Source organism: Rhopalosiphum padi, chromosome 3 (assembly GCF_020882245.1).
Source record: "Rhopalosiphum padi isolate XX-2018 chromosome 3, ASM2088224v1, whole genome shotgun sequence".
NCBI lineage: Eukaryota > Metazoa > Arthropoda > Insecta > Hemiptera > Aphididae > Rhopalosiphum > Rhopalosiphum padi.
Window position 1 is genome coordinate 19,280,250 of NC_083599.1, and position 13,889 is coordinate 19,294,138.

The 13,889-nt window shown below is 27.0% G+C and overlaps 3 long non-coding RNA genes across 3 annotated transcripts; 1 reads left to right on the forward strand and 2 right to left on the reverse strand.

Moving 5' to 3' along the window:
* Positions 1–4,465: 4,465 nt before the first annotated feature.
* LOC132926799 (uncharacterized) lies at positions 4,466–5,861 on the reverse strand. The gene is made up of 3 exons (XR_009661531.1): positions 5,770–5,861; positions 5,175–5,284; positions 4,466–4,574 (listed from the first exon to the last, which is right to left on the reverse strand). It is a non-coding gene; the product is annotated as an uncharacterized LOC132926799 (long non-coding RNA).
* Positions 5,862–10,407: 4,546 nt separating this feature from the next.
* Positions 10,408–11,708, reverse strand: LOC132927862 (uncharacterized). Its single transcript, XR_009661873.1, has 3 exons — positions 11,584–11,708; positions 11,150–11,199; positions 10,408–10,629 (listed from the first exon to the last, which is right to left on the reverse strand). It is a non-coding gene; the product is annotated as an uncharacterized LOC132927862 (long non-coding RNA).
* Positions 11,709–12,159: 451 nt separating this feature from the next.
* On the forward strand, positions 12,160–13,512 carry LOC132927035 (uncharacterized). The gene is made up of 2 exons (XR_009661600.1): positions 12,160–12,523; positions 13,282–13,512. It is a non-coding gene; the product is annotated as an uncharacterized LOC132927035 (long non-coding RNA).
* Positions 13,513–13,889: the final 377 nt, after the last annotated feature.

The window sequence follows — 13,889 nt, forward strand, 5'->3', positions numbered from 1 at the left end:
CATAAGTTGTTTGCTTTTGATTTTTCGAAATACCGTTATTAAGGATTTTTAAACGTCGTACTTAGGTCGAACGATTTTTGAAAACCCAAAATTTGAAATAACGAGTTTTTGGAAAAATTAAAAACTGATTCTGGTTTTAAATTACATGTAGAACATTTTAACTTTTGTGATAAATTGTCGTTGGACCACCAGGTGACTTGGGAAAAGCGAATGAAAATTGAAAATTTCGAAAAATGAAAATTCTCGTTTACGAAGTGTTTTACGGGAAAACCGAGAGAGATAGGAGGAAAGTCGTGAGACATAAAATTGATCCCCATAACCATCTTCATAAGTTGTTTGCTTTTGATTTTTCGAAATACCGTTATTAAGGATTTTTAAACGTCGTACTTAGGTCGAACGATTTTTGAAAACCCAAAATTTGAAATAACGAGTTTTTGGAAAAATGAAAAACTGATTCTGGTTTGGAATTACATGTAGAACATTTTAACTTTTGTGATAAATTGTCGTTGGACCACCAGGTGACTTGGGAAAAGCGAATGAAAATTGAAAATTTCGAAAAATGAAAATTCTCGTTTACGAAGTGTTTTACGGGAAAACCGAGAGAGATAGGAGGAGAGTCGTGAGACATAAAATTGATCCCCATAACCATCTTCATAAGTTGTATGCTTTTGATTTTTCGAAATACCGTTCTTAAGGATTTTTAAACGTCGTACTTAGGTCGAACGATTTTTGAAAACCCAAAATTTGAAATAACGAGTTTTTGGAAAAATGAAAAACTGATTCTGGTTTGGAATTTCATGTAGAACTTTTTAACTTCTGTGATAAATTGTCGTTGGACCACCAGGTGACCTGGGAAAAGCGAATGAAAATTGAAAATTTCGAAAAATGAAAATTCTCATTTACGAAGTGTTTTACGGGAAAACTGAGAGAGATAGGACGAAAGTCGTAAGACATAAAATTGATCCCCATAACCATCTTCATAAGTAATATGCTTTTGATTTTTCGAAATACCGTTATTAAGGATTTTTAAACGTCGTACTTAGGTCGAACGATTTTTGAAAACCCAAAATTTGAAATAACGAGTTTTTGGAAAAATGAAAAACTGATTCTGGTTTGGAATTACATGTAGAACACTTTAACTTCTGTGATAAATTGTTGTTGGACCACCAGGTGACCTGGGAAAAGCGAATGAAAATTGAAAATTTCGAAAAATGAAAATTCTCATTTACGAAGTGTTTTACGGGAAAACCGAGAGAGATAGGAGGAAAGTCGTGAGACATAAAATTGATCCCCATAACCATCTTCATAAGTTGTTTGCTTTTGATTTTTCGAAATACCGTTATTAAGGATTTTTAAACGTCGTACTTAGGTCGAACGATTTTTGAAAACCCAAAATTTGAAATAACGAGTTTTTGGAAAAATGAAAAACTGATTCTGGTTTGAAATTACATGTAGAACATTTTAACTTCTGTGATAAATTGTCGTTGGACCACCAGGTGACCTAGGAAAAGCGAATGAAAATTGAAAATTTCGAAAAATGAAAATTCTCGTTTACGAAGTCTTTTACGGGAAATCCGAGAGAGATAGGACGAAAATCGTGAGACATAAAATTGATCCCCATAACTATGTTCATAAGTTGTATGCTTTTGATTTTTCGAAATCGTTATTAAGGATTTTTAAACGTCGTACTTATGTCGAACGATTTTTGAAAACCCAAAATTTGAAATAACGAGTTTTTGGAAAAATTAAAAACTGATTCTGGTTTGGAATTACATGTAGAACACTTTAACTTCTGTGATAAATTGTTGTTGGACCACCAGGTGACCTGGGAAAAGCGAATGAAAATTGAAAATTTCGAAAAATGAAAATTCTCGTTTACGAAGTCTTTTACGGGAAAACCGAGAGAGATAGGACGAAAGTCGTGAGACATAAAATTGATCCCCATAACCATGTTCATAAGTTGTTTGCTTTTGATTTTTCGAAATACCGTTATTAAGGATTTTTAAACGTCGTACTTAGGTCGAACGATTTTTGAAAACCCAAAATTTGAAATAACGAGTTTTTGGAAAAATTAAAAACTGATTCTGGTTTTAAATTACATGTAGAACATTTTAACGTCTGTGATAAATTGTCGTTGGACCACCAAGTAACAGAGAAAACTCGAATGAAAATTGAAAATTTCGAAAAATGAAAATTCTCGTTTACGAAGTGTTTTACGGGAAAACCGAGAGAGATAGGAGGAAAGTCGTGAGACAAAAAATTGATCCCCATAACCATCTTCATAAGTTGTATGCTTTTGATTTTTCGAAATACCGTTATTAAGGATTTTTAAACGTCGTAATTAGGTCGAACGATTTTTGAAAACCCAAAATTTGAAATAACGAGTTTTTGGAAAAATTAAAAACTGATTCTGGTTTGGAATTACATGTAGAACACTTTAACTTCTGTGATAAATTGTTGTTGGACCACCAGGTGACCTGGGAAAAGCGAATGAAAATTGAAAATTTCGAAAAATGAAAATTCTCATTTACGAAGTGTTTTACGGGAAAACCGAGAGAGATAGGACGAAAGTCGTAAGACATAAAATTGATCCCCATAACCATGTTCATAAGTAATATGCTTTTGATTTTTCGAAATACCGTTATTAAGGATTTTTAAACGTCGTAATTAGGTCGAACGATTTTTGAAAACCCAAAATTTGAAATAACGAGTTTTTGGAAAAATGAAAAACTGATTCTGGTTTGGAATTACATGTAGAACACTTTAACTTCTGTGATAAATTGTTGTTGGACCACCAGGTGACCTGGGAAAAGCGAATGAAAATTGAAAATTTCGAAAAATGAAAATTCTCGTTTACGAAGTGTTTTACGGGAAAACCGAGAGAGATAGGAGGAAAGTCGTGAGACATAAAATTGATCCCCATAACCATGTTCATAAGTTGTTTGCTTTTGATTTTTCGAAATACCGTTATTAAGGATTTTTAAACGTCGTACTTAGGTCGAACGATTTTTGAAAACCTAAAATTTGAAATAACGAGTTTTTGGAAAAATGAAAAACTGATTCTGGTTTGGAATTACATGTAGAACATTTTAACTTTTGTGATAAATTGTCGTTGGACCACCAGGTGACTTGGGAAAAGCGAATGAAAATTGAAAATTTCGAAAAATGAAAATTCTCGTTTACGAAGTGTTTTACGGGAAAACCGAGAGAGATAGGAGGAAAGTCGTGAGACATAAAATTGATCCCCATAACCATGTTCATAAGTTGTATGCTTTTGATTTTTCGAAATACCGTTATTAAGGATTTTTAAACGTCGTACTTAGGTCGAACGATTTTTGAAAACCCAAAATTTGAAATAACGAGTTTTTGGAAAAATGAAAAACTGATTCTGGTTTGGAATTACATGTAGAACATTTTAACTTTTGTGATAAATTGTCGTTGGACCACCAGGTGACCTAGGAAAAGCGAATGAAAATTGAAAATTTCGAAAAATGAAAAAGCTCTAAGTTACACTGTGTAACAAATGTAACAAAAAATATATATTTTATAATATTACTCAGTCAACCTTTTTATTCATAAGAGATACTATAAAGTTGACCCATGACCCACACACACTTAAACCCAAATGACCACAAATAGTATGTTGTGATCTTATACTGGTAAATCTGTGTAGTGTGTAAATCAAAATTCATAATAATTTTGATTATGTCTTATATGACAAAAAATGTATTCGTTTGTACTCTTTTATAATATGTTGGATTTGATGCAATGCAATTAATTTAATATTCATTAAAAATTATTTGTGATTTTTTTTTATCGTTTTTTAATGCAGTTTCAAAAACATACATACATATTAATATCAGTAGTAAACTCAACATAATTTATAAAGCATAAATAAATCTTAGAAATAGCATTTACTTGATTAAAATCTATAAATATTTAATGTATAAGTTAATATACACATCAGTTATAAGTTATGGATAAATTATAAAACTGTTATTTTATATATCTATTAAAAATTATATTGCCCAAATATAAATATATATGTTATATTTTGCTTTTGTTTGTCATTAAATAAGAAATTAAATTTAATGACTTAATTTTAATTTATATATTAAAAAATATAAGTTGTAAATTTGTAAAGTTTGTAAGGTTTGAATACAAAACAGTTTGTTAAAAGAATGTAAATATCCATAATACAAGAAGTCACTATTTCAATTTTTTTGTTTTTATAGATGAAATTTGATTTAAATGGTGTAAAAATCATAATAATAAAATTAATTAGTTTGTTGACACATTTAAAAGTCAATAAATAAAAGCCTTTTACACCTTATAAGGAGTTAAATTAAAAAAAAATAATATTAATTGTCACAATAATATTTGTATCAAGTTTTCTTTTATTTCATTTAAACCGACAAACTTTGTTTGATAATTAATTATTAGATATTTATCAATAGAGTAATATTGACAACTTGCTGGATAGCGATTAGTTTGTATGCGAACAACACATCTTTTTTGAGTAGTCCATGTTAGTCACTATTATACTAATTTATCTGGAATCTCTTCTTTGCAGACTATAACAATAAAACAAAATCATATAAATAAAACCATAAGCATACATTTTTTGATTATAAATGTAAAATAACCATCACCAATGTAGTATTATTTATTTGTTAATTATGATAACAATATTATAGAATATCTGGTTACTTAAAATGTTTAAACTATTGTGATAAAAATGAAAAATAAGTAAACAGGAACACTAAAATAGCAGACAGTTAACCAGATAGCAATGAATACAATACTGATTTTAAGTATACATTAAATGCATTTTGACAATGTATTATGTATATTGATTAAACATAAAAATTTATATTATTTCTTTCCTCTATAAGAAAGAGTAGAATATTATAAAATTGAATGTATTATTTAAATCTCTTATTTTGTATGTGTAACAATGCCTATAAATATCTAAAAATATTGTTTTGGGTTAAATTAAAACTTAAATAATTATGAACATAATTAATAGCAGTATCAAATTGCATTGATCCCCTGTGTTGCTATGGCTGTAATATACAGACTAATAAAATATAGATAGTATTCATAAAATAACTTTTATAATAGTAAAGTGACACACTATAGTAATTCAGATAATATGAACTCTTCTACTTTACCGGATAAACAATTATGTTAGTAGGAACAGTTTTTTCAGATGTTTTTCCAAACAGAATAATCTCCTTATTGGCCTGGATACATGTATACTTCAGTTACTGTATCTTGCTAACTATAATTAGGAAAAAAAAATTATATTAACTAAATAATTTTGAAAATTGTTTCAATAGCTCAATATTATAATGAAATTTAATGTAAAATAGAAACCAATCTTTAATCAATATTATTATAGCAAACTGCAAACATCTTTGTGTTATAGTTGTGTACCTAAAGTATATATACTTATATTATTTATTATTATCTATACTTGATATAGAAAAGTAAAAAAATAACAATATAGATATATACAACCTTTTTAATATTATAAAATAGTAATTCTATCACCATTTACTACTACTATAAAATTGATCAGCCAACAATTACAAAATCACAGGTATCAACCAACACCTGACTACAACTTTATAAGATAAATAATTATCTTGTCAGTGTATCTCTTAAGTTGTTTCACTGTTTCAGTCTTTCAGATATGCTAATAGGTAATAAACCTTAAATGAGTACTACATTATAGGAACATTAGGAACACTATACAGAACTTACATGATTTAAGTTATGAAGATTTGAATATGAATGTTGTAGATAGCATGAATTTAACTTGTTTTTTGCAATGGTTTCAATTATTTATCGATACATTATACCTAGAAAGTAAAAATAATTATACTGTTATACTGTTAATTAAATCTACATATTATGCAAACCGGTTGTTTACAATGACTATAAGAATGACTGATGAAGACCACATCTAAAGAGAACTGTTTAAATCTGTAATTTGTATACTGTACAGGGTAAAGAACATATTATTTAATTATACAAAAACTAACTACTTAGAACGTAAATACTAAAAAGTAAAATTAAAAAAATACAAATTATCAAATTAACGTATAATTATTATTTACGTAAAAATTGAACATAACCGCAATTGTTTATCAGACATTCGAAGTGGTAATCTTATAAAACTAAAACCATGGTTATACTAATTAATAATTCATTATCTTAATGTATAATATATGATAATATTGATAAAGCTAATTTTGTATTGTTTTTTGGCTTTTTTATGCTTTTTGAAAGTTATCTATTTAACTACTGAAAAATTCATTACACTGACCATTTAAATGGAATCTGCATAAAATTCTCTATCGATAAACTTTAGATTTCACCATTTATCATTCTTCTATGTGGGATTAACCTCATCTACAAACGAACAATGACAAATTTTTGAATAGAAAACATAATATTACACTTGTCATTTTGTAATTTACTATACCTATTGTTCAGCGTTAATACATTTTGAGACTTGTCATATTATTATTATACATTCACAACAATATACATTTAATTATAAGCATTTTTTAGGAGTATATATCGTTAATTTTGATGATTGAAATTCAAAGTTCATCAGTTATATGAACAATTATTGATACCTAGGTACCTAGTTGATATATAACACTGTTATATCCCGTTCCAGTCAGATCTTGTACGGTTGTTTAATTTATTGTTTGGTACCTAGTCGGTTCTTCTTAAGGAATGAAAATCAAATATCAACACAATTTTGGTTGATGAATTTAATTTATTGATTGCGAGTCGAATACTGAATAGTTAATTAAGTTTTACTTAATGAAGGATCATAAAATATAGTGTTAGAGTAAAACGACTTATTAAAAATTGTATGGCTTACGATCGAGTGATCGACTGACTGCGTCGTACATTTTAAAAATGATGGTCGTATCTCATATATACAACGAAATTGCTTATATAAACGAGGGGTATAAACATTAAATAAATGTATTATCGATGTGATTTGATGAAAAATTACTTCTAAATAAATTATTTTTTATGCTGATGGCGTAATTGCCAAACGTTGAAACGCGAACAAACCTAAAACGAGTAAAAAGTTCAAAAAAAGTTCTAAAATATAATTCGTTAAATCGATATACGGGGGTATACCACAAAGAAACGTATGTGTATACAAAAAAACAAGTGATTCGATTTTCAACTATTTTCGCACTCCGATTACGGGGTAAATAATGATCCTAGGCATTTTGACCATAGAACCTTATAACTCGTCATGGCATTTATAAGTCAGCACTCAAATTTCAAAAAGATTGAACAAAAACTCAATTTCAAAAAATTCAGAAAATACGTAAAATCTATAAGTACCAAAAAAGAAAAAGAAAATCATAACTTCCCAACAAAACGTCCGATTTCTTTGGTTTTGGTACCGTTCGATTTTTGACAAAAATTTTTTAACGGTGCGTAGAAAAAAATTGCTCTAACCACCCAAAGTCTAAGTGTTTCTTACAGTTTCGACACAAGACGCCGATTTTGATCACCGATCTACAAAAAATCGAACCTGCGAATTTCAGAAACGTGGAACAAAAAAATAAACATTTTTCAAAATATTCATGAGGGGGGGCATAGGACCCTCCGACCACCGAAAGATTTTATGTAAAATAACTTAAAACAAAACTTTTGGTGAAGAAACTATGCCCCTACATCGAAACCCGGCCGAGTAACACTCGACTAAAAAACTCAAATTTCGGAATTCCAAAGCCCCAAAGTGGGGTAAAAACGGCTTTTACGTTCTCGACAAAAGATATCACTTTTAATCAGAATCCTCAAAAATACCAGAATATTGAGTTTCAGACACGTAGAACGACCACTAAGGTTTTTCAAAAATATATTTTTTGGGGGGGGGGTTAAAGGTACCCCAACTACAGGGTAATTTTTGGAGAGGCCTAACCATTGTTTAGGATCGTAACTTTTATAGCTGTAGAGACAATAGTTTTTTCGTAAGAATTTTTCAAAATTATAATATATCATATCATTGCCGCATGATTCTCGATATGATTTGATGAAAAACTATTTCTAAATAATATGTATACTTACCTAGTGTTTTACTAAATATGAATGCCTTCCTAAAATTTAACAATTTAATGCAAGTATACAGTACTAATAAGTAATAATAGTACTCATAGATAATGATGAAACACAGTACGAAATTAAGAATATTTACGCTTTTGAAAAGGTGTTTAAGGTCTACCTTTTGTAATTGTACGTATAATAAGTAATGTAGTTTTTTTATTTACATAGAATATTATATGACTTTGACGTTTGCGAATATACCGTATTTCTTACAAATTGTACCGAGTCGTAATTTTTCATAATTTTTTTGTTGCTTTTGGTAATTAAAATGTAGAAGATTCAGTATTATTATACCGTTTAGGGTAATGTTAAACTTTTATAACTGAAAAATATAATTATTTACTTTGAAACCAGATTCATTAAAGAAATTGACTTAAGTACCTAATGTTGAATATTACGCAGACTTGCATTAAGTAAATAAAATAAATATTTAAAAAGTTTTATGTTATACAACATAACTTTTCTAAAACTTCGCATTTTACAACTCGTTATTTTAACACATGATATAATATGTTGTTATTATGATATTCATCCATAGATTTTGAGATTCAACTTGAAGTACTAACTTTTTAATATTATAGTTCATAGTTGTATCGTTTCGAAATCTTCGAGGTTCAATGCAGTGACACCTTGAGATCAAATTTTTGTTCTAAAAATGTTGAATTTTAATTTTAAAATTAAGAAATTGCTAAAACCAAATTTCCCGCCAATTTCTTTTTTTGAAAACTTTAAATTTAAATCACCACTTACCGTCTAAATAATTAAGTTGAAAAACCTTTACTATTTGGAAGATTATCTAGGGACGCATCTGCGTCGATCCTTGAAGATTTTATCTAGATGGGGCCAGTATTAAAGGGTTTAGTTTTGAAGTTAGATTTTTGAAAACGTAATAATAAATTGAATTTTTGGACAAAAATTCATAAAAAAATCAGAATTTGGACAGTTATATAATTATAAATGAGTCGACAGTTTTTAAATATTATGCAATAGTTTATGAGGAAAATAGAAAATAGCGAAAATATTGAATGCGCGGTAGGGTTGCCTATACAAAATACCTTCAAATCTGTATGCCAAATTAATAAAATACATAATGCGTTCACTATTTGAGGTGTACTGTATGACAAAATAATTTATAAAATAAATTGTATCATAGAGATAGAATAATAGAAGAATCAACCGACCAACCAATATTTTATTTTTAAAAAATAATTATAATGTATAGAACTTGCCTATATAAACCCCTTCTACTGATGAAAGAAATAAGGATCTGACAGCCTGGCTATAACTAATATTATTGAAATATAAACAAAACACAGATCACAAATGTCCATAAAACTTTTTTTTGTTGTGTAAAAAAGCTTAAAAATGTAATATAAGGATAATCATAATTCATAAGTCTTGATTTGTTTTTATAAGTATTATAAGTTTATACCTTGACATTTATCTATCAAATTGCAAAAAAAGAACAAACTTTTTCGTAGTTAAAAGTTGTCTTTCTTCTATTTTTAAGTTTTGGAAATTGTATACATGATTCTTCATAAGAAGTTATATAGCAAGTATATTATTATATTTTTATACATATAATGGCATTTTCAAATGCATTGTTTTTCCTGTAAAAATGAATTTAACCTACTTCTGTACTAATGCAATAGTAAAATTAATTACTTATTCACAATGCCATCAAATCTACTTAGTAATAATATAGGCTGATAGAACATCTTTGTTCATAATTGTTTTTCTGATATAATGATTTTATTTCATTGAATTTAAATGTCAGTACACCCATTATTAACCTATTGTACAGCAAAGCAACACCCACTTACTCAATTTTTTATAGTTAAGATTAAAAATTGAAAGCAAAACAAAGATTCTCATAAATAGTTCTTACTGCAACCAAAAGATCTGAAAATGCTTATATACAGTTTTTGTATAAACATTATAAGATTAATTTTAATAAGAAGAACATCACTTTTTAATTTTTAAGTAGTATTTAAAAAAAAATGTAATGGGTACGTTAGTTTATTAACTCTATAATTTATTTTAAAATCATTATTTTTGAAAAAATAAAGTATAATTTTTTACTAGTAGTTACTCACTTAATAATATAATTAAATAACAGTAAATTTTATAAATAAAATAATTCAATAACAATAAACTTAATAAATTACATAATTTAATAATAAAAGGAATATTATAATTTATAACATTGAACAATAACAGACCTCCTACAATAATAGGTACAATTAATTCCCCAGTTGAATAATTTTTTGTAAGTGGACAAGTAGAAAATTAAATTTAAATGAATTACAATATTCACAGTATTTACAACATAGGTACTAAGGGATAAGGTCCAATTTGTTGTGGAACATAGTCATGATTTTGGAGAACAGTCCTCTTCAAAAACATCAACAGATCATCATTTCTGTTTAGTTACTGTACAGATTCTCTGATAATCCTTGTAGTATTTTTCTTTCAGATCTGGAAGTATAATTTCTAATTTAAAAAAGTAAATTTACATTATTCAACCATAAACATAACAAATCATGTTTATTCAGAAAATAAAAATTATACAATTTCCGTGAGGTTATTTGTGTACTGTTGTAATTCTAAAAGAACTGATTTTCAACAATAGTCAATCTTTGAAAGACTGTCTTTCTGTTTATTATATAAATTAATCATTATTAAATAATTGGTATAATATTGTCAACAATAACAATAATTAAAAACAATTTGTTTTCATACACACCATTACAAAGCAAAAATATCCACTACACGATTTCTATTTATAATGATACATTTACATATAACTTAGTATTTGAAGTAATAAAAATTTCTCAAAATTAAAACTAATCTTTTTCATCAGTGATTCAATACTAATAAGGGAATTGTTCAAATTTTACAACACCAGGTTAAGCTTTGAAGGCAATATGATAAATACGCACAGCAAATAAAAAACAATTTATATACTAGACTAAATACAAATATTGATGGAACTTACTAATTTTGTTATGAATTGTTGTTACACTGTTAATTATGTTAAACATGTACCTATCAACAAAACATAAAACACATAAGATAATAATATAATAATAACATTTATAGGACAGTGTAACATAGAGACCACAGTGCAACTAAAACGATTAACAAAGAAAAAAAAGGAAAATAATTTTAAAATAACATGTAATGATCTTATTGATAAATATAAAATATATGTAATTTGTAACTTATTATGAGTTGTAAAGTATTTACTATTTATGTATTATATATTTATATTGAAATAATAAGGAAATTATTTACTTTATGAGTGTAATAATATATAAGTTGTTAATGTACAACATACAAATAAGTAATAATGTGTGAAATTCTATAACAAACATTTGTTATTTAGGTCTATAGTTGCGCCAATGGCTTAAAAATAAAGGTAGTACTTACTAGTTGGATATTAATTAATTAATAAACATTCAAATATATTACAAACAATTGATTTAGGCACTTATTATACACAAGTTTTACTTATGTTAAATGTTGAACCAAACTTCCAGCCAGGGGCAGCAAACGTAAAATAAGTAATCGTTATTCGTTGCCCGTTAAAGTCGTTAAAATGTTGAATAACAGTAATTTATTAATTTCGACCGACAGAATACGACGGATAAATAATGTAATATGTATCTGGTTCTGGGGACCATTCTGAGAAATTTATATACTCAAAAATCATAGTAGAATTATTTACAATGTTGAATAGTTGGTATTAACTATTAATTTGAATCTTTGCGATTTGAGGTTAGTGTTCAAACTTTTAATTTATGTTATCACCTATAATTTCTTATCACAGGTACCAACTCTTATCACGGGGTCCAACTGGCCCCATCATCGACAAAACGTTCTAGTAGATATGCAAGGTTTATACTAGTAGTATCTATAAACCTTGGTAGATATGTACGATCTTTTTTGACTTATCAAAATTATTATATCTTATCATCTGTTATAAATTTATATTTCATATCTATTTCCAGTTTTACATTCGTATTAGTATTTAAGTTTCAACTGCAAAGTGGTTTCACAAATGTTGTAATAAGAATGAAGTTTGTGTGTTAGTTTTTGTTTGATTATTTCCATTTCTGAATTGCTCAGTGTTTTCCCGTTCTAGTTGTAATAAAAAGATTTTCGTTTCAATTATGGCATGTATTAGTGATATTTTTTCCTCCAACCATTATACATATTTAACAGACAACATATTTCAGATGGTAGTACGGCAGATCACTTGATGCATGCTGAGACGTGAATTCACATTCCTACCAATTGGAAAAGTATCAACATCCTACATTGAACAATGTACTAGAAGATTCTGATAATAATAATGGTTTTATGCAATGTATGTGTAATGAATAAAGAATGTAATTGATAGTCAATTAATAGTAGTATAACATAAAATTAGGGTCAAAAAACCCTGATCTTCATATTAAGAAAATAATTCTTATTTAACATCATTAACATTCATATATTTCATTGAAGCTGATACTTCATAAACTGTATGAAGCATGGTTTACATAATAATTTATACAAATATTACAAATTTATACTTTTGACTGCTTATATAACACTCAATTCTCATGTTAGTGTCTTAAAACCTTGACTACTAGATTGTGAAATGATTCTTATTTACCATTATTAACATTCATATATTTCATTGAAGCTGATACATCATAAACACCATAAAACATGGCATTACATAATAATTTATACAAATATTACAAATTCATATTTTTGACTGCTTATATAACACTCAATTCTCATGTTAGTGTCTTAAAACCTTGACTACTAGATTGTGAAAATGATTCTTATTTACCATTATTAACATTCATATATTTCATTGAAGCTGATACTTCATAAACTGTATGAAGCATGGTTTAACATAATAATTTATACAAATATTACAAATTTATATTTTTTTTCATATCGAAAATCAGCAAGTTTAACTTATTCTACAAGTATATTTCTTTTATACATTTTTTTTCATTAAAAATCAACACAACACTCTGGTAGATTTTTATTATCTTTTATTGCTCATCAATCATCATTATTATAATTTCTCAAACCATTATATATATTTATATAACTTTTTTTTTTTAGATGGCAGTATAATAGTAGATCACTCAAAGCATACTGAGACATTAATTAACATTTTTGGAATTTGGGAAAGTTTCAACATCTTACATTGAACATGGACTTGAAGATTCTGATAATGATAATGATTTTATGCAATGTAGTTTGTAATGAAAATAAAATGTAATTGATAGTAAATTAATAGTAGTGTAACAATTGAAATTTGTTAAAAATATGAATATAGTATTGGTAAACAAATTGATCTTTTCATTTTCATTCTTAAAATATGCCTCAGCTTTAAAAATATTTTTATTATTACTACGTTTATTTTATAATTAGGATTTCATCAAACCATAAACTAAAGTATTATAATTTAAACCGTCTAGTTTTAATAGATGTTTTACAGAACTTTTATTCGATAATGATTTGATATTATTATGTTCAAATCAGTATTATTTTTGAGGTATGGTTATGTCATAGTCTATTAAAAAACAACAATTTTCAGTTATTGTACAAGTGTATTCTTTATAAACACTTATTTTACATTCAAATCCAACAAAACATTCTAGTAGATTTGTACGATCTTTTTTGTCTTATCAAAATTATTATATCTTATCATCTGTTATATATTTATA